Raw genomic sequence first — 24,668 nt, forward strand, 5'->3', positions numbered from 1 at the left:
AGGGAAAGAAGTAGATGCTTTGATTTGGCAATGTAGCTAAACATGAACAAACTCTGACCATATAAACAATTCTGCTGAGAACACACATTGCAGAACATTGTAGTTGTTACACTAGATAATCAAAACATAGGCTTAAATGCCTTTGCATTTGCTGTACTTTGAAACTGCCAGTTCTCATGTTTAAAATGCTCATTTAGCTTCCAGTTGCAGGCTATCTCATCTGGTGGCCAGTTACTCATCTAAGATGCTGAACCTTCTCTAAGACCTGAGAAAAGGACAATCACAGATTTATGCTGTTACTTAGTAACACACTTTCTCAGGACAGACCTATATGCAGAATGAATAAGGAGCCTTCTGTAAAAAATGCATTCTTATTTTATTGGATAGACAAACCCAGCTAATGTTTTGAGGGTATTAAGAAGGGAGGTTAATTACTTTGCAATGGGAATTAGTAACCAATTTATTGGTGCAAAGATAATTTTATTGTCAAGAAGATCAATCAAATTAGGATAATTCACATTTTCATCAGTAAAGGTGTTTCAGTTTGAATAAAGATGTTTTTGTAGCTATAGTAAGAACCTTGTGTGCATATAAAGAAGCAAAGTTTCAGCAATTCTAACTTTAGTTCTGTAATAACAAAAAACTAAATAGCTACTTCATTAAAGATACTCTTTACACAGAAGTTAATGCCATCATTGTGTTCTGCTGTATTTCACATGGACTATGACTAGTGAAGGCAGAATAGCCAGCCTAGATCTGGATTAATCATTAATACAAAAGAGAAGAACATACTTCAGAGCTGGTCTTTGCTATTGTTAATGTCAGCACACAGGCTCGGGGGTGTTGCAGAAAAAGCACATTGTAGCTCTCTCTCTTAACAGGTGCATTCTCATCTATTTATATTGAATATTGTCATATGTCCATCTAATTATGATGGACTCAGGGCTGTATATACATTACAACATGCTAAGGTATCCTGAAGATCCACAAATCAGTCTGAAGGTACTGAGAGCCTTGTGCTTCTCAAAATGAAGTTACGGCCATGGTGCCTACCTACAGAAGTACCTGGACAAACAGCACTCAACACTGCAGCTCTTCGTGTCTGGGTGCTCGGCTCCATAGTAAGATTCCCAGCACTAAGCTAGGCAGCCAGGCTGATTATCGGGGGCTAGAGATCTGCCCATAAAAAGGGATTCACAAGAGTCGATTCAATGGACACCATATGCTTCAGATATGGCTCAGAGGATGTGCCAAGGACATCCAGTCAAATCCTATATCTACCCCAAGGCCCATCTGCCTTATTCTGGGCTGTACGAAGTACTTGCCTTGCATGCCACTCCACTCTGAACTCTTCCTTGTCTTAAAGCACTTCAGCATTTTCTTTCATAAAGAGCAGGGCTAAGCCACTCCTGTCTTCCATGGGTTCTACTGCCATTCCAGCTGATAAAAGGAACAGATGAAACATTTAAAGGGGCCAGGGCCAGTTCCCTTTTCTAGCAAGATTCACATCTCTCTCTCACACATGAGCATACTAGCTGCCAGGCTAGTTCCCCCTGCCACATGGGTTGGCCTCTTGGGATAGATAAATAAAAGAATTGGTTCAGGTACAGGCTAGTCCCACAGCAGACCACAGGGTCTGGTGTAGAGCCCTCTCCTTCCCACCTGTGAGGCAGAACAGGGCTTCCCTTGCTCTCAGATCTCCAAAGGTTGTGGTATGGGGCTTGTATAGTGAAGAATGAAGCTACTCCTGAAACTCTGTCAATCAAAGGTAGAGGTTTGAATAGCAGAGACAAAACCAGGAAAGAAAATCATCCAGGTTGCTCAGTGACTATTAGAAAACACTCTTGAAGGCACCTCAGGTGGGGTGACCAAGGTCACCAATCACATCTGAGACAACCTAAAGAGTTTTACTCATAATAAAAGAATAGGTGAATTAAGCAACCTGAAGACTGGAAAACATAGACAGATACTTCACCATGGCCAGCAGGCTGGCATAAAACAAAAGAAACTTCTTGAAATATTTTTAGGGTGACATACAGAATCTGAAAGTCTTCTGAAATGCAGAATATCACCATAAATTTATCCTGTAAGACAGAAATTGGAAAGAAAATCTGAACACAAAACTTTGACCTCAGACATCACGCTTCCAGAAGCGGATCGCCTGATGAAATCTGTGCTTAGGCGGGTTCTTTTTTCATCTGTGTGGCTTTTCTTCAGACACTCCATGGAAGGTAGATCAGACCAACAGGATCAGAAAACTGCTGTCCAGGAAGGTGCCTTCTGAAGAGAGGCCTGCAGGAGGAACAGCACAGATGGAGCCCTCAGAAAGTGGGTGTCTAGATAAGTGCAGTATCTGGGGAGAAAGAGGATGAAGAGCCTAGATACAGCTGGATTCCAAGGTTGGCTGAAATGATACAAAGAGGCATCTCACAGAATAAACAGTGCTAGATACCACTCAGATTGACATAACCATCATTGATTGACATGCCATCAACTCAGAAACATTAGATACACAGAAAAGCTGTGACTTGATGAGTGAAATGATGTCTGATTCTCTTTCTGACGATGCCATACTCCTAGCTCTTCAGTCCCTAAGCCTGCATTTCAGAGAGCAGAAAAACAAAAACTTCTGACTGCAGACAGAAAAGTCTACCACTGCAGCACTGCTTCTTTCCATGCTGGAGGACACATCACAGCTCTGAAAACTAGGTTAACAACTGTGTGCGCTTTTAGCATAAAGCAAGGCTATGCCAAAGGCAAAATAATCAATAGAATTAGTTTCTGTCCTTATAAAAAGCTGATAATTCAGTATTAAAGCCTGATTATTCTCTCACAGAATTCAGTAGCAAATCTCTATCTGTTTGGATGAAGTGAGAGCAAACCTTGAGAATTCAGTAAGGCTTATATACTAGTGTGCACTGAACCAGTGAAGTGGACCAAGAAAACAAGGTGAGAAAAGTAAAGCTGCATTCAGCTTGAATTGGATTGCTTGCCTTCATTTTTACTTAGAGAGGCACAAAGAATACCCAGAGGGTTAGCCAGTTTGATGGTTAAAAGCTCCAATGCCCTGACAGCGTGAGTTCTCCCACTGTTACTGTCTCTGCCAGCAGTCTAACGATGGGAGATTTCCTCAAGAATGCTACTGTAGACACAACCACAGTATAAATAGTTGGGCTGCTGCTCCTCTGGGAAAGCCAGTCATGCCAAGAACTGTCAAACCAACAGCAGCAGCAACCAAGGTGGACAGCTTTCTGCTTCTTCTTGTTCACAGTAGTGGTAGACAAGGTGCTGAGGATTAAACAGGTCTGTTATAGGGCTCGTGTTGCTGTAAGCAAACTTTTTCCTCTCATTTAAAATAACTGAAACAATCAAAACGGAAATTAAAGCAAATCCAAAGAACTGCATGAATGTAATATAAGCACCTCACACTTAAAAAGCATATGTAAGTACACACATAATTCCAGCAACCACAGGAACAGAGAAGTAGCTTTTGGGTAGCCAGACCCCCTTTTCTGTTCCATTTACTTTTTCATGCTCCCCAGAAGATGTAGCAGTCTGAAAAGGACAGGCTGAGGCTGAGTACAGGGAAAGGGTGTATGGGACAGATGGAGACTCATTCACCTTCAAAGCAGCCTCTTACCATAAAGACAATTCACAGCATTGCTTGAACTTTCAGCTTTTCTCACATTTAAAAGTTTTCCTTCAGCAAACCTTCTCCCTGCCCTGTTCTACAAGGTAGCAATGCTGCCTTTCCATTTAGCAGTTGTGGAAAGTGCCAGGTTAAGCATTCTAGAAGCTTGAGTTGCCCATGGAGCCATAGACCAAAACCACCTCTGGCTCAGATTTCTTCTAAATTTCTGTTTCCACCTGAACTTCTTATCACAAAAGCGAATATTTGGTGATGCACTAGTGGACAGGCACTAATGGTTTCTTTGCTGTTTAAGAAAAACTGTTTACAGATGTAACAGAAGATAAATGACCTGATTTTCATTTCCAAGAAGGCTCATTTACAAATCTCGAGTAGTCTAATAGGGGTTTAAGTATAGTTTACACCAACTAGTTTCCACCAGATGACACAGAAGGATTAATAAACACAAAAAGTAAGTCTCCCCCTCTATTATTTTATTTGCACAAGAAAATTATTACTTTTATGTTTGCTCGCAGTAAATGCCAAGGATTATAATGTAAATAGAGCAGTAGGAAAGTACTTAAGGAAGATGTAGCAAATTCATTGTTTGCAGTGATTCTACTAAGTTTAAAACCAGACCTGGCAGTTAATATGCTTTGATAGAATCATGTTTTTCGTTACACTGTTCCACATATTTAATTATCTGCTAATCCATCTCCAAGAAATCAATGAGCTAAACTAGAGAACCATTACCTGAAAAACATGACCAAGAGCCAAGTATTTGAAATCACTTATTGATACAAAACATAAGGCAGACTTCCAGCACAAGCAGTCCCTCGGGTTTAATCTTAAGATCTATAATGAAAAATCTCTTCTCTTTACCACTGTAGTCTTTCATCTCTTCCCAGGAGGGAGCAATCATCTTCCCAAACCCTCCCTTGTGGTCTTAATTGTCAAAAGGGAGTCTTTCTGTTGGTGCAGCACTGTAAGGCTAATGAATTAACTGGAGTAAAGATCATATCTAACAAAGACCAACTACTGAACTACAGCAGCGTACTGATTCCCAGCAATGTGCTCTGGGCAAATCACCTCCAGTCAAACCACCATCACTGAAAAGTTACTGTCTACTTTTCATAAAAACACAGTTTGTCACGAGCTCAAGAGACGCTGTTAAGTTAAAAAAATTTCATATAAGGAAGCTAACTTCTCCTTACCTGAAACTAAACTGTTGCCCAAATCAGGGGTGGGAGATTTATTAGAAAATTGGCACAGTTTTGGAGAAGGAGAAGACCTTTCTCTGGCAGGTAGGATGGAGTGGATTTGTTTTATCTGCCATTTGTGGCAAGCTGTGGAGAGGGAGGGGTGCTGGGGTAAGGCTAAGTTGACATTGTAGGCTTGCTGAGCCAGTTGAGATGGTCAGGATGATGAGAAAATATGACCTCCAACTATACAACTTCAGTTGCTGCATGCCCAACTGTTGACCTAATTACCCTGGCAAGTTTCCCTTGGCGGGGGAGAGAAGTTTGCCTCTGTAAAACCAAGCACAGTTACAACCAGCCATATTTAGACAGACCCTGAATGAAATGTTTGATCTTCTCCAGCATTCCTTTAGGGTTGGGATCTTTCTTGTCCAAGACAGTCAAAAGGCATGCATTTACAAAGCCTCATGGTCAATCCCAAGCTTGCTTTCTCAGGAACTAAAACATTTTGGGTGAAAATTGCAAATCTGTGCGTCATCGGGACAGTATTTTCTGTTCTGCAAACTTCTCTGAGCCCAGAAACTGTTGCCCTAGGCCAGCAGCCAGCCAGGAAACTGGTCAGTTCAAGACACTAGCCTCTTCAACAAACTCAAAGCCAGTTCACAGCACTGGCTTGAGACCACAAGGAAGCCAAGAGGTGAGGCTTTACAGTAACAGAGTGGAAGTGGAAAAGAGGGTGTCTCAATTTTCAAGGCTTCCAAGAGACCTGCAGAGGCCATTGAGTAGCCTTTGTATGACTGTAGTTAGCAAAACAGAAAATAATTTATGGGTATATTCATGCTACAACTTTGTGCTGTAATAACTTGAAAAACTGATGAGTAAAGTTTTCAGAACCAAGTCTTTGTTATGTTAGTGAAAGAGAAAATATTTAGCACTGATCAAGAATACCAGCTTTTGTGGTACAAAAAGAGCATTTCGTTAAATTTTTGCCCTCTCCTTAATAATAGCTGATAATTTTAAATGAGCTCTGGAGGCATATATACTTCAAACCTAACCAGTTTGTGCCAGGACACAACAGTCACTCATGAGAAGACCAGACTATCACAGTTCCAACATGTCCAGTCACCTGAAGTTCAGCAAGGGGCAGATTCTCCTAAAGGAACACATTTTTCCGAGCACCTCGGTGACTCAGGTTCCTGAGCAATTTCCACACAGAAGATATGTAGATATAACAGGGCACACACATTTCAGTGTCATATCTCCAGAGGAGACTTTCACACTGTGATGCTGAGTGTTGAGCTGTTAATTCACTGAATGGAAGTCTTGATGCTGGTGTGAGCATTGAGGCCTTCAGCAAAGAGCTGCTTCAATACACAAAGAAACTAACAACAAGCAAGGAGCTGTCTAAGCCAGCCAACAGTGGAGTTCCAAGGACTAGCAGGCTCCTTAAATCACACCCACACTAGAAACCTGGCATTTTACAGAGGATGGCAATGAGGCATCTCTCTCCCTGCAGAAGTCATAGCCCTAAATCTTCTCCTCGTATTTGGTACTTATACCTACCCATCTGGAGACAAAAAAGAAACAAAAACAAAAAAAACTGCCAAGAAATGAAGGTTCCACATCCCATTTTCATCCAATAACACTCCTCCAGGCCATGGAGTTGGTACCCACTTTAAAACTGAGTCCGTAATGTCCACTTCAGGCTTAGGTAGCTAATACTGCTGCTATACACCTGTATCTAACCCCTGGTACCCAAACAGCTTTAAAATTTGGACCTTAAGATCCCAAGTTTCTCAGAAGTCAACACAACTATGATTCCTATACCCTCTTTGATGATGGTTGTAAGGGTCCTAGGTCTTTTGAAGTGAAATTCTTTGACCTGAAATGAAAATATTTAGTCCACTATAAATATCTGGACTTCCCCTCTGATTGGTATATATCTCCAGAGATACCTTCAGGTATTCCATCCTATTCTAAACTATTTTTGAAGGAATTATTCGTCATTTTCGTTTGCTTCCGCTCTTAAATACATAGCTCTTAAATGTTTGCAGAGCTGCCCAGCAGAAGACTCAAAAAGAAATATATTTTCAAACAGGATTGTCTGAACTAAGGTGCAGTCAGGCTCATCAGTCCACAACTCCTGCATTAGAACTGATAAATGTTGGTGGAGTCTAACACAATGGCAATGGGATTTGAAAGTGACATTCAGCTTCTCGTGATTCTGTGCTGCCTGGCAATCACTGTCAAAGGAAGCAGAACTGGAGTGTTTTCTCTCAGCTGCTTGTATTTGCTGATAGCCCAGATATAGGAAAGAGAGGCATCAAAGAGCAAGGAAGGCCAAAATCCCCCCCATCCACAGCCACACACACATTTGGAATGCAGCTCAGCAGGGAGGCTCCCAAAATCATTGTTGGAAGAACAAAGGCAAGTTTTAGATGACAGACATTTCAAACAACAGAAAAGTTTGAGGAGACCAATAAGAATAACAATTAGAATGGGAAAGGATTAAGTGGCCAACAGAAAACAACAAAAGGAAAATTAACATCTTTTCAAAAATCACAAAGCAACTTCAAAAGCAGGGTAAGAACAATGAAAACCCCAAATTATGCACAGTTTAGCAGCAAAGCTCACAAAGAAATTAAGTGACTCCTGCAGAGAAAGGGTGTGGGGAGATCCTATAAAATTACCAAATTCCACACAGGATAAAAAAAAACGAATTCTCACACACATAGCCTGGTAGGCAGCCAGTACCACTCAGTGCCATGATTATTGAAGGCCAAATTCTAAAATGCATTTCTAATTCCAATAGTTTTGCAAAGGGGAATGTTAGATAATGAAACAATATTACCGAAATCCAATTGGGGTTAGCAAGAACTAGTCAACTGTGCCAACTAGTGACACAGCACAATGTGTTTGTGGTAACACCTTGCTTTTGTGCACTCATTACCTAATGAAACTTCAACAATTTGGGATGAAAGTGTGTATGACAAGCACTAAACTCAGGTGAAATTCTGTCTGTTGTATGTTTTGAAATGTTCAGCCAAAATCATTGTGATGTTTCCCAGAATAAGGTTTGCTGTTGATTGATAACTTCTCTCACCCCTTAAAGGAAAAACTCTAATAAAATTTCCTCTGAAGAACTTCACTACTGGTATAGCATGGGAAAGGATGTTAAAATTTAGCAGAAGCCTAAAACTTAGCCTGTGTTATGGCTTTACCTTCTGCCATAAAAGTCAAAGTGAATTTTATTATAAATCTTAGAGAAACCACACTTCACACATCCTTAACAGTGACTTTCTCAACTTCAGCAGCTAATGATTCTGGCAGTCCTTCTGAATCTTCCTTCTTCCCTGAGCCCATTCATTCCACAGCTCTTAGGATTGTTCAGGCTGTAGCTAAAACCAGGGAAAACCTGCAAAAGCTGTATTTGGCTTTTCCAGACTAGCATGAGGCAGGGAACTGGACCTGAGAGTGGGAAACTCTTTTGCCACATTCTGATGCTGTCTCTGCTGCCATCCAATAGTAGTGTGACTCATAAGCTGAAAAGAGAAAAAGGATTCAGGAGAATTAAAAAGAGAATATTGTGATTCAGAGACAATATGCAAGAAATTGTGACAAGAGAGTTGGAGGAAAGGACTAGACCACATCTGGAAAGGAGCTCCTTGAATTAGGAGCTGGAGACAGCATAGGAAGGGGAAGCTAGGACCACAAGGCAAAGGGTGTATGACTGACCACCACAAGGATGGAGAGGACAGGGCATCTGGCTCTGCTAGGGGCAGGATCTGGAGCCATGGAAGGAAACAGAAACAGGTAAAGGGGAGGCACAGAAATAGATGGGGACCTTAAAGGTGAGGAAACAGACACTGGCAGAAAATTACTGAAGAGAGACACTAGGAGAGGAAGCATCTAAGGGGGGAGAAGAAGTCAAAGAAAGAAGAGGAATAAAGGGGAGTCAGATTTTACTGCTGTCTAAGCATACAAAACATTGAGAAACCTGAGCCTTTTCAAGCAAAGACACTAAGGTTTGTCAGGGAGGCAGGGTCTGGGAACATAAGTCTAGACTGAAGGACACAATAATGTATAAAACCCAGCAGATGTAAGACATGGCTGTAGCATGGAGGCAAGGCACAAATAAAAATCATAGAGGGTGGGAGAGGTACCAGAGAGAGAACTGAAGTATGCATGGATTCAAAAGCAATTCCTGAGGGAAGAGAGGAAAATTACAAATTTGCCAAGTAAGGAGAACAAGTAGGGCCACAGAATCAAGCCAGGACCTTTGAGAACGAGAGACTGGGATGGGGCAGGAGGATGGGTCAGCAAGGGCAGGACCCAAGGAAGGACAAGAGAAAGGCGGGGAACATGAAGCAACACTAAAGGGCTGTCATGTAGCTGGGCACTGCGCAGAACTGAGGGTGCTTGCAGCCACCTTTCCAGCGCACCTGTGAGACATTGCTGCTGGTCCTGACTAGGAATAGCAGCTGCTGCCACTCTTTGTTAGTGTAAGTGCCTGCACATGCTGTGAAGATACCCTCCATAACTAAATGTCCCAGCCTTAGCATTCAGAGGACTGGACACAGGATCATTTCCCTTTTTTTTTTTTTCCCCAAGCAACCAAGGAATTTGCACAAAAAAGTTCTGCATTTAAAACTCTCAGTGTTGCTGTAGAACCCTCATTTACCTCTCTCATATCTATATGCTCAGATAACAGCTTTTAACAACACAATCACATGTCATTTTTCTTTCACCCCATGCCTCAATCCACTCATGGAATGTGCTACACTCTCTTGACAAAAACTTATTCACTAGTTTGTTTTCCCATAACTGTTCAGTGTTCGCAAACATTATTTACAGCAGACAATTTAAATTATCTCTGAAGAAAGACATTATGTAAGTCACATTATCTCATTATTTCCTTCAGCTTCTATCCTTAAATATATCCTTTTCTCTTCCTAACAATTTGCTCTTCTGTGGCATTTGCAGTATTAGCATTTCCAAGGCCTAAAGACTCAATAGTTTCTTCAGGAGCCCAAGAATGCAGACAAACGTTTGGAGTTTTAAATAATTAGGACCAGCATTGCTGGGAGTGTTTGGTATATTGCCCTACATATTTGTCTGTATTTGAATAAACACCTTTGAAAATCTGGCTTTCTGTGCTTGCACAACATCAATTCATTTATTTTCACAACACTTCCCGGAGGGCAAGGCAGACAATATTATTCCCTCGTTAGGAAATTGAAGCAATGAAAGTGTCTGGTCAGAGTGGATGCCCAATTTGAAATAGGCAGGAATTTCTTTCTGCAGCATACTATTGGCAGCAGTTCTGCATGCACCTCAAATGAGTCCCTAGGCTTGCAAGTAATTCAGGAAATAAGAAACACACCATTCACGACCACCTGTGGCTGCATCATTGACTGTCCCAGGATAATACAGGGGCTTTGTGGCAGAGAAAGTGGACAACAGCCTGCATCAGAATAGGCCAGCAAGAGGCATTTATCAGGCAGCTGTCCTTCCACCACCTGCAAGCCCAAGCCCAGGTTTTGTACACTATACATATTCCTACTTCAGCAACAAGTGACGAGACTCCAGGCAGCAGTGCGTAATTTCTACACCATGATTCATCTCTGGAGGAATAATCCTACCCCACAGACTGCATCCTGTTAAAACCCCTTCATAATCCCAAAGTATATTTGACAAGATGGGCATGTCCAGCTAGCCTTGCCTAACTTCTGAGAGAACAGGGGCCTGTGCACTTTATACAGCTTTAAGCGCTTGTTTCAGAGTCATGCACCATAGAGACCAGACATAGGATGAAGATGCCAGAGAGCTGGTTTTATTGCCAGCTATACCACCAGCCTGCAGAGCAACCACAGCTAAGTTACCTACTTCCCCAGGTCTCCCATTCTTCTTTTGTAAAATTGGGATGTCAATATTGACATAACTTCTAAAGCATTTTGAGAACTATTTATGAAAGGCACTATTGGAGAGTTAGGCATTACTGGTGTCATTGCACATAGCAGGTTTGATGTGTAATCCATGCATACATGTATTTTAAATGGCTGCTCAGCTGCTGGACTTGACGCACTGGGCTGAAAAAAAAAACACTGCTCTGGTAAATTCTAGATACAGGTCTTCAGGCAGCTCATCATTATGATTCCATGGCTGAGTACACAGACACATTTGAGTTTATGCTTTAATACCAAAATGAGTGTAACTGCCGCATTATAAAGATGAAAGGATTGAGTTAGATCCGCAACAAGTGATGGAAGGACATAAAACACTGCAAGAAAAATCAGTGGATCATGCTCACTATACCAGTTTTGCTACTAACCCCTTACTAACCTGAAATCTAGTCCATCATTGAAATTCCCCATGACTTGTTCACAGTCGCAGAGAAGCTGTCTGCATAACTGATCTAGATGTCAACATAGCTTTTTCACAGTTATTTTATGCAACACATCTAAGAAAACAAGTCTGGTGCACAAAGGGAGAAGAGCAAGCTCTGAGTGAATAGAAAACGAGTGTAAGCCTTTGGGATCAGAACTTTTTTGTTTGATTGCCATGCTATTAAATTGACACTGGAATGATGCTTGACTGCATTTGAACCTTGTAGCCAATTGCATCAAAAATTGAGATTTGCTGTTGATCACCTTTTGAAGTGCAAAGCGTCCTCACAGAGCTTGCCTCTAATCCACATAGTTTACATTGTGCCCTATTGTTAAAGATTGGACAGAAACAGATTTAGCTGCAAGTTTAACCATCAGGAGTAATTTAATAAAAGTCTTCCATTCAGATACTTTGCTTGAAAACCGCAGTAGGAGTATGCACAAGCATGTATGGCCACATTTTAGGTAGCAAACTAATGATACTGACATTTTTCTAACTTGATACACTCCCTGAGAAAAACTGTTATTTTCTAGATTTCAATTTTCTAATCACAAATGATATTCAAAAATAATTCTGGTTGATGGGATTTAAAAGCAGATTACAGAAAGATTTAAAAACTCCATATAATTGGAGAAAACAATTTGCTACTCAACGGATTTGAGCTTTGCCGCTGATCAGAAGATAATAATACCCACATTAATACCTATGTTACCAAGAACCATAATGCCATACAAGAGCAACAAGCACACACTTGACGAGATTACAGTTCCATACATTTGGAACTAGCAAAAGGAAATACTTCTCAAAGAGGTCCAGAGCCTGGGGAATTTTTCTACGACAAAAAGTCATTGTGATAAGCAGCACGACTATCTTTTTTAAAAGAACAGAATCATTTTCTGGACATTAAGCGGCTTTACTGGTGAAGATAGACAAGCTTTAGGTCAAGTATGCATCGGAAGTAAAATGTTTAAGGAGTTCAAGGACTGCAATCTCCATAGAATCATAGAATGGTTTGGGTTGGAAAGCACCTTAACATCATCCAGTTCCAACCCCCATGACATGGGCACGGTCACCTCCCACTAAACCAGGTTAACCAAGGCTCTGTCCCACCTGGCCTCGAGCACCACCAGGGATGGAGCATTTACCGCTTCTTTGGGCAACCCATTCCAGTGCCTCATCATCCTCACAGTAAAAAACTTCTTTATATTTAACCTAAACTTCCCCTGCTTAAGTTTGACCCCGTCACCCCTTGTCCTATCACTACAGTCCCTAATGAAGGGTCCCCCGCATCCTTATAAGCCCCCTTCAGATACTGGAAGCTGCTATGAGGTCTCCACGCAGCCTTCTCTTCTCCAGGCTGAACAGTCCCAACTTCCTCAGCCTGTCTTCATACGGGAGGTGCTCCAGTCCCCTGATCATCCTCATGGCCCTCTTCTGAACTTGTTCCAACAGTTCCATGTCCTTTTTATGTTGAGGACACCAGAACTGCACACAATACTCCAGGTGAGGTCTCACAAGAGCAGAGTACAGGGTCAGGATCACCTCCTTGGACCTGCTGGTCACGCTCCTTTTGATGCAGCCCAGGATACAGTTGGCTTTCTGGGCTGCGAGCGCACAATGAAGCCGGCTCATGTTAAGGTTCTCATTGAACAGGTTCAAACCGGTCATCATCGGCCATTAGTGGTCATTTCCCGAGGTGAGCGGCTCCAGAGAGGAGCCTTCAGCACCGGAGCCAGGGGAAACCCCGCGTCCCAGAGCCCCAGTTCCGAGGGGCGAGAGCCACCGAGGGAGCCTCGAGCCCTCGCCAGGCCTTGCCCGGGAGCCGCAGCTCCGCTGAGGCGAGCAGGGACTCACAGGGGGCGGGGCCAGGAGGGACGGCCCCGCCTCGGGGAGCGCGGGAATAGCTCGTGGCCAGGGGGTTGGCGTCAGCGGCGCGAGTGGGATGGGGAGCGCTCAACACAGAAACAGGGTGGGATGGCTCCTATGACTGGAGTGTTGGAATGGAAAGTTATAGGCTTTTTAGGAAAGAAAGACAAGGCAGATGGAGACGGGGAGTAGCTATTTATGTCCGTGATAGGCTGGAGAGAATGGAACTCTGTCTAGGGACAGGTGATCAGTCAACATAAATCTTGTGGGTCAGAATCAAAGGGAGAACAGCAATGGGGGACATTTACTGTGGGTATCTGTTAAAGGCCACCTGATCAGGAGGACTCTGTGGATGAAGCTCTCTATACACAGATAGGAGCAGCCTCACGCTCACAGGCCCTTGTCCTCATGGGGGACTTCAACCACCCTGATGTCTGTTGGAGGGACGGTATGGCCTGGCACAAGAAATCCAGGAGGTTCCTCGATTGTGCGGAAGACAACTTCCTCCTGCAAGTAATAGAGGAGCCAACAAGGAGAGGTGCCGTGCTTGACCTCGTGCTCACCAACAGGGAGGGGCTGTTTGGGAATGCTGGGCTGCTCCAGTGCAGCCTTGGATGCAGCGATCATGCGAGGGTTCAGTTCGAGATCCTCAGGACAGTGAGAAGGGCACACAGCAAGCTCACTGCCCTGGACTTCAAGAGAGCAGACTTTGGTCTCTTCAGGAACCTGCTTAGTAAGGTTCCACGGGATAAAGCTCTAGAGGGCAGGGGGGGCCAAGACTGCTCGCTGATATTCGAGGATCACCTGCTCCAAGCTCAGGAGTGTTGCTAGACTAGAAGGAAGTGCAGCAGGAGGGCCAGGAGACCTCCATGGATGGATAAGGAGCTGCTGAGGAAACTTAGAGGGTTAAAAAGAAGCTTATAAAAGGTGGAAGTGAGAACAGGCGGCCTGGAAAAAATATACGGACGTTGCCTGGCAAGCTGGGAACCAGGTCAGGAAAGCTAAAGCCCAGTCAGAATTAAATCTGGCAAGGGGTGCGAAAGATGGCAAAAAGGGCTTCTATAGGTATGTAGCAAACAAAAGACAGACTAGGGATAATGTGGGCCCTCTCTGGAAGCTATCGGGAGAACTGCCTACCCTGGATTTGGAGAAGGCTGAGGCTTCACAATAACTCCTTTGCCTCAGTTTCCACTTCAAAGGCTCTGACCACACCACCCAAGTCTGGGAAGGCAGACGCAAGAACTGCGAGAATGAAGACCTTGCGCCCACTGTAGGAAAGGATCTGGTTTGAGATCATCTTAAGAACCTGAATGTTCACAAGTCCATGGGACCTGATGAAATCCACCTGCAGGTCCTGAAGGAGCTGGCGAATGAAGTTGCGAAGCCACTGTCCATCATATTTGAAAAATCATGGCAGTCAGTTGAAGTTCCTGATGACTGGAAAACGGGAAATATAACCCCCATTTTCAAGAAGGGGAAAATGGATGACCCAAGGAATTACAGACCAGTCAGCCTCACTTCTGTGCCTGGCAAAATGTTGGAGCAAATTATCCTGGGAGGCATACTAAGACACATGAAAGACAACAAGGTGGTTGGTGACAGCCAGCATGGCTTCACTAAGGGGAAATCCTGCCTGACCAATTTGGTGGCCTTCTATGATGGGGCTACAGAACTGATGGACAGGGGCAAAGCAGTCGACACCATCTACCTGGACATGTGCAAAGCATTCAACACTGTCCCGCATGACATCCTTGTCTCTAAACTGGAGAGACATCAATTTGAGGGACTGACCACTCGGTGGATAAAGAACTTGCTGGATGGCCGCACACAAAGAGTTGTGGTCAACAGCTCAATGTCCAGCTGGAGACCAGTAACGAGTGGTGTCCTTCAGGGGTCAGTGTTGACATCTTTGTCAGCGACATGGACGGTGGGATTGAGTGTGCCCTCAGCAAGTTTGCCGACGAAACTAAGTGATGTGTTTCAGTTGACATGCTGGAGGGAAGGGATGCCATCCAGAGGGATGCTTGAGAGATGGGCCAATGCCAAACTCATGAGGTTCAGCCATGCCAAGTGCAAGGCCCTACACCTGGATCAGGGCAATCCCAGGCACACCTACAGGTTGCACAAGAAGAGATTCAGAGCAGCCTGCGGAGAAGGACTTGGGGTGTTGGTTGATGAGAAACTAAACATGAGCCGGCTTCAGTGTGTGCTCACAGCCCAGAAACCAACCATATACTGTGCTGCATCAAAAGAAGTGTGACCAGCAGGTCCAAGGAGGTGATCCTGACCCTCTGTTCTTATGAGACCCCACCTGCAGTATTTTGTATATTTCTGGTGTCCTCAATAAGAAGGACATGGAGCTGATGGAACAAGTCCAGAGAAGGGCCATGAGGATGATGAGGGCTTGAGCACTTCCATATGAAGACAGGCTGAGAAAGTTGGGGCTGTTCAGCCTGGAGAATAGAAGGCTGTGTGAAGACCTCATAGCAGCCTTCCAGTATCTGAAGGGGGCCTACAAGAATGCTGGAAAGGGACCCTTCATGAGGGACTGTAGTGATAGGATACGGGGTAATGGGTTAAAACTTAAACAGGGGAAATTCTTTATTGTCAGGGTGGTGAGGCACTGGCACAGATTGCCCAAGGAAGCTGTGAATGCTCCATCCCTGGCAGTATCAAGGCCAGGCTGGATAGAGTCTTGAGTGACATGGCTTAGTGTGTGGTGTCCTTGCCCATGCCAGGGGGGTTAGAACTGGATGATCTTAAGGTCCTTTCCAACCCTAACAATTCTATGATTCTATGATTCTGTGTCATGTGGGACAGTGTCAAACACTTTGCACAAGTCCAGGTAGATTATGTCAACTGCTCTACCCCATCTGTCAGTCTGTAGAAGGCCACCAAATTGGGTCAGGCAGAATTTGCCCTAGTGCACCAACCACCTCGATGTTTTTCCATAAGCAGTCAGATGAGAGTTCATGTAAATGTTACGTCTTACGGGATTGTCTTTCTTATAAGCTTGGTGCAATAGACTCATAGAATGGTTTGGATTGGAAGGGACCTTAAAGATCATCTAGTTCAAACCTCATACCATGGGCAGGGACACCTTTCACTGGGCTAGGTTGCCCAAAGCCCCTTCCAACCTGGCATTAAGCCATCTGTGTTTTGGTTGTAATGGCATTTGAAAATAGCATTAAAAGAAACTTTTGAATACAGTGCAATCCAAAACCCAGAGAGCCAAGTCTGGTGCTAAGAACTGTTATCCAGCTCAAAACTGCTGCAAACAGCTGATTAGCAATAACACTGATATTGAACTGATAGCAAATGGCATTGAATTGATAGCAAACAGCATTCAGCCCAGAGGGGCAACACTGAGCTTAGCTCTGCTGCCAGAGAATGCCAGTTTGCTTCTTTGGCCAGAAAAAAGGAGGAGGAGCAAGGGAATCTTGGAAGTGCAAATTTGCACACATTCACCTCAGCATCTGCAAAACAATTGCAGCAACACACTCTGTGTATAGACCACCAGGGACAGAATCATAGAATAGAATCATAGAATAGTTAGGGTTGGAAAAGTCCTTAAGATCATGCAGTTCCAATCCCCCTACCATGGACAGGGACACATCCCACTAAACCATGTCACCGAAGGCTCTGTCCAACCTGGCCAGGGATGGAGCATTCACAGATTCCCTGGGCAACTCCTTCCAGTGCCTCACCACCCTTACAGTAAAGAACTCCCTCCTTATAACCAACCTAAACTTCCCCTGCTTAAGTTTTAACCCGTTACCCCTTGTCCTATCACTACAGTCCCTAATGAAGAGTCCCTCCCCAGCATCCTTGTAGGCCCCCTTCAGACACTGGAAGGCTGCTATGAGGTCTCCACACAGCTTTCTATTCTCCAGGCTGAACAGCCCCAACTTTCTCAGCCTGTCTTCGTATGGAAGTGCTCAAGCCCTCATCATCCTCATGGCCCTTCTCTGGACTTGCTCCATCAGCCCCATGTCCTTCTTATTTTGAGGACACCAGAAGTATACAAAATACTCCAAGTGAGGTCTCACGAGAGCAGAGGGGCAGGATCACCTCCTTGGACCTGCTGGTCACGCTCCTTTTGACGCAGCCCAGGATATGGGGCTTTCCAGGATACATATTTGTCATCCCTGAGCTGAATACCTCACCCAGGCAGAATATGAGAGTTAGCCTCACTCCCTGAACATAGCTCCTGACCTCCCCCCCAGCCACCCCACCACTTGGAATAAAAGCAAATAGAATGCTCAGCATGGAGGTTTCCCACATGTGGGCGCAATGCCAAAGCTCCCCAAAAAGGGCAGTCACATCCCCTGCAAACCAGCCAGCACTTTTTGAAGCCTGGAGATCCTCCCCTCCACACCTGGTTTTCACGACGTGGTTCAGTCATCATGATGTGCCCAAGAGCAAGTGCCAAGAAAGGACAGAGATTCTGTGCTGCCCTAGTAGCTGTATTTCCATCCCAGTGAGGATTTCTGTCACATCATAGAGAGACAGATTTACAATTTTCTTTTTGCAGGAAAACACATCTATTTCTTAACAGCACGAGGCTAATTCCCTGCCTTGCTTCCTGCAGCTAAGTTTTGCCACGTTTTACTACACTGGGCTACCCATTTTAATGCACTGCACTTTCTCTGTGCAGTGTGTGTTTCTGAACTCACTCTACAGCATGCTGTGAAGCAGACAAGGGAGGAGGGAATAAAGAAGGAATGAAGGAATGAAGGAAGGTGGTTCAGCCCCATGGAAATGTTGCACTTCCCTGGAGATTAAGCTTCTGTTTTCTCAACAGTCCCAGTAAGGGAATCTACATGTTTAGCAGAGCAAATCTTAAAATAAGATTACATGTACCATGCTGTTTCAGCCAAAAACCTGCCCCTGCTTAGCGGCAGCCCATATGCACTGGCATGAGTTCGCACCAACTTGCTGGTGGGTGCAATGAGCAGAATAACTCTTTGTGTTGTCTGCCTGCAGCTACTTCACCACTCCAAGCCCCATGAAAACACTTCAAGGGGCTGCTCTGCACTATTTGCCTGCCATCATAAATGTGGACGGCACATTGTGTGGACACAATGTGGACAAGGGAAGGTCTGCTTCTCTATTTCAGGTAATACCCATCACGACAAGGCAGTGGAGCCCTGCTGATTTCCACCACAAAACTGCTGTTCAGTAGACCCAGTTTCAGTCCACATCCCTGCCCTAAGCACCTTACAGTTTACAGCCTGCCACATAGCCATGTGCTGTCTGACCCAGGTCACACAGACAAACACCAGCTACTGAACCAAAACCCTCACAAGCCTTTCTATTAGCCCACAGCTGATAAGGAGGTTACCCAGCTGGTTGGATGTCCAGAGCATGTGGTCAGAAAAGCACTTAAAAAAAAAAAAAAAAAGAAAAGAAAAGAAAGCCTCAGCAAGTTTGTAGTCCTTCTCCATTCATTTCTACTCACTGTCTGCATTGACTGAGTCAGATGCAGTCAGTTCCCAGCTCATTTCCTAGGTTCAGCTTGTTGAAAGAAACCCAAACTCAAGTTGCCCACTGTACCCTCACAGTTCCCACATGCAGTCTACTACATCAAGGAAATATCCTACGTTTTCATGCCAGGGAGTACAGTTTCTGGGAAAGATGCCACTACTTCTTCTAATCAATTGTTTTAAGATGACACTAACTTCACCATGGCGGAAAGCGCCACTCTTGGGGACATATGAAAATAATTCCTTCATTTTTAGGTCAAACATTGCCCTACAGCACCACACAGCCCACATTACAAATGAAACTGGAGTGAGAAGAGGCCCATTCTGGTATTGCGATGCCCAGAACAGAGCACAGAGCTCCTGGTGTGGTCCCATCTGGAATGTCATTTAATATCCAAGTCAATGAGGTTTTGAGTCAAGAGGGTTAGCTTAATCCAACTAGTCCCCCTTCCCTGAGGGTAAGGAAGGGGAGCAGCAGTTTAGGTTTCAACCTCAAGTGATACCTCATTCATTTAGAGAAACCCCCAGCTAAGAGATGGGATGTAAGGCCTGAGATTTCTCACACACAAAAAAAAAAGAAGAAAAAAAGGAAAAAAAAAAAAACAACTCAGCATTAGCAAGCCCTAATCCATTTGCTGTGACAGCTATTTATCAGGCCATAAAAGAAGCAATGAGCAGACTAATTCAATTTTGCCTTAGTAAAGGCTCAGCTGTAAGGGAAACCTGAGCTTATTATAGTTTTCCTACAGAACAACATGAAAAATTCAGACAAGATGGATGCTTCTCAACCCCTTGGGTCTGAGGAGCAGCTTGCAGTACCTGAGTAAGTGTTGCTTCCCTTTGGTACACCCATCTGGTTAAGGAGTAAACAAGGCATACCTTATCTGCACTAGATCTCTCTGCATGCAGAGCCTTAATTGGAAGCTGAGCATATTCAACAAAATTGGGGTCGATTATCTCTGACAGCATTCCCAGGAATTAGATCAAACAACACATTGGCACTTAGAGGGGGACAAGAAGGAACAGCAGGAGCCAAAATTACCCACCTTGCCCTGCAGCCCCTGCTGTTTGGTGCACAAATAATCCTACAGCAGCAAGGCTCATCTCTTGCCACAAAGCTGCAAAAAAGCTTTTACCCTGGAATCAGTGAAAACATGCAGAGGTGGGAATGCATCGAAGGAATTGACTCCTGAATGACACCTCACCTCAGGCAAACTCGCCAGGATGAAGAGCTGCCAGAGCACATTTGTTCCCAGCCTAAGAATGTTTTCACTGCGGTAAAAATTTGATGAGTCAGGCCAAACCCAGAATTTCATGAACTGTCTTTTTGATGCCCTGCACCCATGAAAACCAGACCACATGTGCTCACGAAAATGTTCTCATGCATACAAGTAGGACTTAAGCCACTGTAGTAGGCAGGCCTATAATTAGGCAATTTTGATGTGACATTGAACATGGCTGAACTTGGGAGTCAAAATGTAGGCTTCTTTTAGACAGCTGACACACTTCTTGATTTTACAGACTGCAAAGGGTGACCCGGAAAATGCCAGAACTGACAATTTTTCAGTAAAGAATCCAGTTCTTATAATGATATCTGCCTGCAGTCTCCCAGTTGCTGAGCATAAATGAGATAATAACTCAGTGAATTGTTCACATATAATCAGCCATCTAATTGCGCGTGCATCTGCCAGGCTGGATTATGCAAATCCACCTGCAAAATGAATATGTGCGTTCCGAAAAGTGAAATTTAAAAGGTCTATGGTGACAGGCAGCTAGCAAAGTCGAGTTCCAAATGTCTTCTACAACCTTATCATGAAAATAAATGGCACTCAGTTAACTTCTCAATCCGCTTCTGATCATTTGACTTTGAGGTGACTTTTCCTAGCTACTGAACTACCTTCCCTACAGTCATCTTTCACACTACTGTGAGACCATATATAAACTTCAGGAAGGTTCTTCATCAAGGTAAAGTGCACTGCTCTGCTCCATCTCCTGGAACAGTTCAGAAGGCCGGTCCCTCATTTCAATTGTGAAGCAGCTGACAGTAATTGCTCGTTCTGTCTTGCTTCCAAGCAAATGAGAACAAGGACCTAAGGAACAATAGAGTAGAAATGACACTTGTGAAACAAGCATGTTGTAAGTCCTAGATAATCAACTATGACAAATGCATTCATAAATGTATAATTGTTACATGAAGGGGAGGGAGGGCAGGAGGAAACTGGAGAGGTACTGTGTACAGACTCACAAATCATTGAAATTAGAAATGGAAAAGACACAAACCACCTGGGGCCAACACAGAATCATCATTAGCAATGGTAGTTCATTAATGAAATGCCCTAAGGAAATAGCGTATGGCTAAATGGGAAATTTCAAGAGGCTATTCAGGCTGGACAAACATGCAGTTGCATGTTTGGAAAACTAGTCATAATGAAGACAATGATAAACGACTGTGAACAAAAAAAAAAAACAAGCGGGAAATCAGAAGAGCCAAAATTGAGTTTGAAAAATAAATAGCCCAAAGCATTAAAACAAATCAAGGAGAGGTCCTTTCAGGATTTGTCTGCGTTAGTGCTTCAGTTCCGATCAGGGGCATGGTTTTAAAGCAAATCTCTTCATCTTCACTTAATATGCTGTGTTCATGTCGCAGAGAAGACAATCTAAATTTTTCTCAGAAGATAGCAGAAGATGCACTCTGGGAATGCACTGAATGTACTTCAGTTGCTGGTACGTGGTCACGTTATGGGACCAGGCCAGACCAAATTTAAAATAAAAGCCCCTTGAAATTTTTAGAGCATGTGGACCTTGCATCCTCAAAATTATCTTAGGCTGTGAGTCCAGGTAATATCATGCAGCAAAAATGATTTAAAAATCAGGAAGCAACAATATGAAAATGAAGAGTCAATTTTCCTTATGGCCAAAGGTGGCAATGAGACCCTTCCAGTGCCACGCTAGGTCTGCTTTCTTTAAATACAGGCACAGATGACCTGGAAAGGGAATTTAGGCAGGGAGACAGCCACACTGCCAAATAGTGCCATTATTTAGGTTAGTCAGGCAATAAGATTTTCCAGAGGGATGGACAGTAGCTATATGATGCCAAGCAAAATCTAATGCTCATAAATAATGCACAGTGCAGGGGAAAACTGTCTTTCATTGTTGCAGATCTCTGCCAGAACTGCATCAGCTCAGCAAAGGACTATGTGTGCCACTTCAGATGAGTCCTGACTTGGGATTTGAGTGTGGCAAAGATACTTTGGCTGTAGGAGAAATGGCCTACAGAACAATGCAGAGAGATTTTCATTTCAGCTTCCTACATAAGCAGAGGAGCAGCTGGGAAAAGGCACTGGTCACCTCATTTCAAAGTCAGCATCACAGAAGTCACTACTGATCACTGACCTCCTGTTGTCCTCTTCTATCTGCCAACTCAGTCAAAATAAGCTAATTTAAACAGTTTATACAGTAGGGTTTTGCTGTCACAGTAGCCTCACTTTGATTGAAACAGGTTATGGAGTACTAACACAGGCAATTATACCACCAAATCAGAGACAAAATAAGTTCTTTATGCAGTGGCATGTGAGAAATAGCTGGGGACAAGCTTGGAGGAGTGTGAAGGGGTAAAGAATGTGACAGCATTTAACTGCAGCACCAGAAGCAGGATGGATTGACAGTACCCAGAAACCAGAGGGCAATTCCAATGAGGCTATTCAGTTATCTAATACCATTAACTGTAAGTGCATTTAATGCATTTTAATGCGATGGTAGATAAAATGTTCTGAGTACTGGTCTTACGAATCAATCTTTCCAGGCCTAGTGTGGTGAATGTTAAGCCAAGAGGATCCAGAAGAGTAAACTGAGAGCATGTTCTCATTGAAATCTCTCCTCGGACATTCTAAAGGGCATTTGTGACATGTCCCAGCTGTTAGCACCTAAGGGTAAAATGCTCACAGTCACTAGAAACTCCAAAATGTACCCAGGGCTGCAGAGGTAACACTCCTGTCTTCTCACTGCTATGCAGGCAGGGACAGGTAGTGGCCCCAGCACTCAGAGAAGAAGCTAAGCAAATTTTGCGGTCATCCTGGAAGCTACAACCCTTATCTGCTCAGATCAGCAGCTCATTTCCCATGTATACAGAGGGTTTGGGATTGTCAGCACCCTCCATTCACTTAAACTGCACAGGGCGCTATCTACTAGACACAGAAAGTAGTTTGAATTCACCAGATGCTGTCACAGGAGAGGGATTAGAAAAGAGTTAAAAGTAGACAGACATTGGCTATCACATGGTACTCCCATTTTTGCATTCTCAGTGCTCACATTTTTGGCCACAAAAGGATACATACATTGGAATTGTTTGATTGGGGTGGAGTAAACGGGTGTTATGTTTATCTGTAGCCATTGCTCTCACATGGCATTGTATCTACTTGTTCTGTTAGCCAGGAACTAGCATACCCAAACAGTCTTATGCACACAGGTAAACAAAGCTTGAAGTTACTTAGCCTGTGCTTAAATGATTATTTTAACCCAATACAAATCTATGCTGCCACTGGCTGAGGCTGTTTGCCTCTTTCTTGCCTTTACCCTAAAGCACACTAGCATGCTCCTGTTCCATTCTAAAGGCTTTCATGCAGCAAACAATCAAGTAGCCAAACAGTGATCCAGATCAGGGAACCAGTTCATCTGCAGAACTCTTTTTTCACCTGTTAGGTTGGTTCTGAGATGATCCACCTTGTACAGCAATGCAGCTGCAGTGGCATTAATACCACAAGCATTTCAGTGGAAAGGAGAGGTCAAGGGAATGCGGTAGCCTTTACAGGATACTCATCTGCTTATTTGTAGGCTCATACTTAAGTTCTCTTGCTGTCACAAGGAACTTAAGCACATACTTAAAACTGATCTTGTATATCAGATGCTGTATAGAGCTTATAAGACATTTTAAATTCTAACATAAAACTCTATTCTATGCATAAAATCTCTACAGTCAAGTTTCACAAAAGTAATATTCTCAATGTATAATGATCATTGATATTATACTATATTTGTATAGCAGCATGAAGTCATGAAATATAGACAAGAAAAAGAGTTACCCAAGATCATCTTGCAACTGTAGTCCAGCAGCACACATTCATTTTACAGCTGATTAAAGCTCTGAACTTCTTTTCTCATCAAATTTTAATGTTTTGAAGTCTGGAGTTGATCTAAGGATAAAACCAAATATTTCAGCAGTTTCCCAATAAATGGAAATGTGAAGGAAAGCAACAATTAGGAGCTGGTTAAAATGAGTTAAATGAAATCTGGTTTCCAGAGTCAATTTTAGGATTTTGAATTTTCATTTTAAAATATATTCTATCTTATGGAAGTTCTTTTACTTCATATTTTCCTGTTATTTCATGATTAATCAATAGAATTATTCACTGCCTTACACTGACATTTCATAACATGACATATCATAATTTAAATATCCTTCTATTCTACCAGAAATAGTTACTTTTAAAACCATTAAGGGCAGCTGCTGCCTGGTAGTGATCAAAACATTTTTTTTTCTCTCGTAGGATAGTTTGATGCTTTGACACAGAAAAGGAAGATAAAATATTTCAGTCAGTACTGAGCAGAAGCCACTCTAAAATACATTTAGAATAAAATAAAAAATAAAGCTTAATTAATAGAATGTTTGAAACACATGACATACTGTATGTACTACATCAGTGCTAACACAATAAATAGAAATACTTCAAACAATGAAAATTAAAAATAAAACAATAAAAAATATTGGGGGGGGGAGCATTTCAATTATGTAAAACTAGGTTACTTAAAAACAATGTGCAGCAGGAGGAGGAGAGTAGCAATCCATTTCATTCTGCTGCAATTTCTGAGCCCAAATCTGGCTCCATCTTACTGATGAAAGCAGTTTTCTTTGAAATAGGGAAAAAAAAAAAGAATTGGCTCAGAAAATGTCTTTCTCAAAAAGAAGGAAGTGATAAATATACATATACACAAAATTATTCTGGTTCTTTTAAACACTTCTGTGTTACTACTAATTGACAATCATGCCTTATCTCTATGCTTTCCCTGATAACCTTCAGATGACCTGAAATACACAGGGTAACATCT

The 24,668-nt window shown here is 43.1% G+C and overlaps 1 long non-coding RNA gene across 1 annotated transcript; it reads right to left on the bottom strand.

The window, feature by feature from the left end:
• Positions 1-2,883: 2,883 nt before the first annotated feature.
• LOC133269398 (uncharacterized) lies at positions 2,884-24,078 on the bottom strand. The gene is made up of 4 exons (XR_009743443.1): positions 23,645-24,078; positions 22,534-22,784; positions 20,464-20,656; positions 2,884-3,359 (listed from the first exon to the last, which is right to left on the bottom strand). It is a non-coding gene; the product is annotated as an uncharacterized LOC133269398 (long non-coding RNA).
• Positions 24,079-24,668: the final 590 nt, after the last annotated feature.

Source organism: Pezoporus flaviventris, unplaced genomic scaffold (genome assembly GCF_033815535.1).
Source record: "Pezoporus flaviventris isolate CSIRO_AGI_PZ_B2104156 unplaced genomic scaffold, CSIRO_AGI_Pfla_v1 ptg000015l, whole genome shotgun sequence".
Taxonomy (NCBI): Eukaryota; Metazoa; Chordata; class Aves; order Psittaciformes; family Psittacidae; genus Pezoporus; species Pezoporus flaviventris.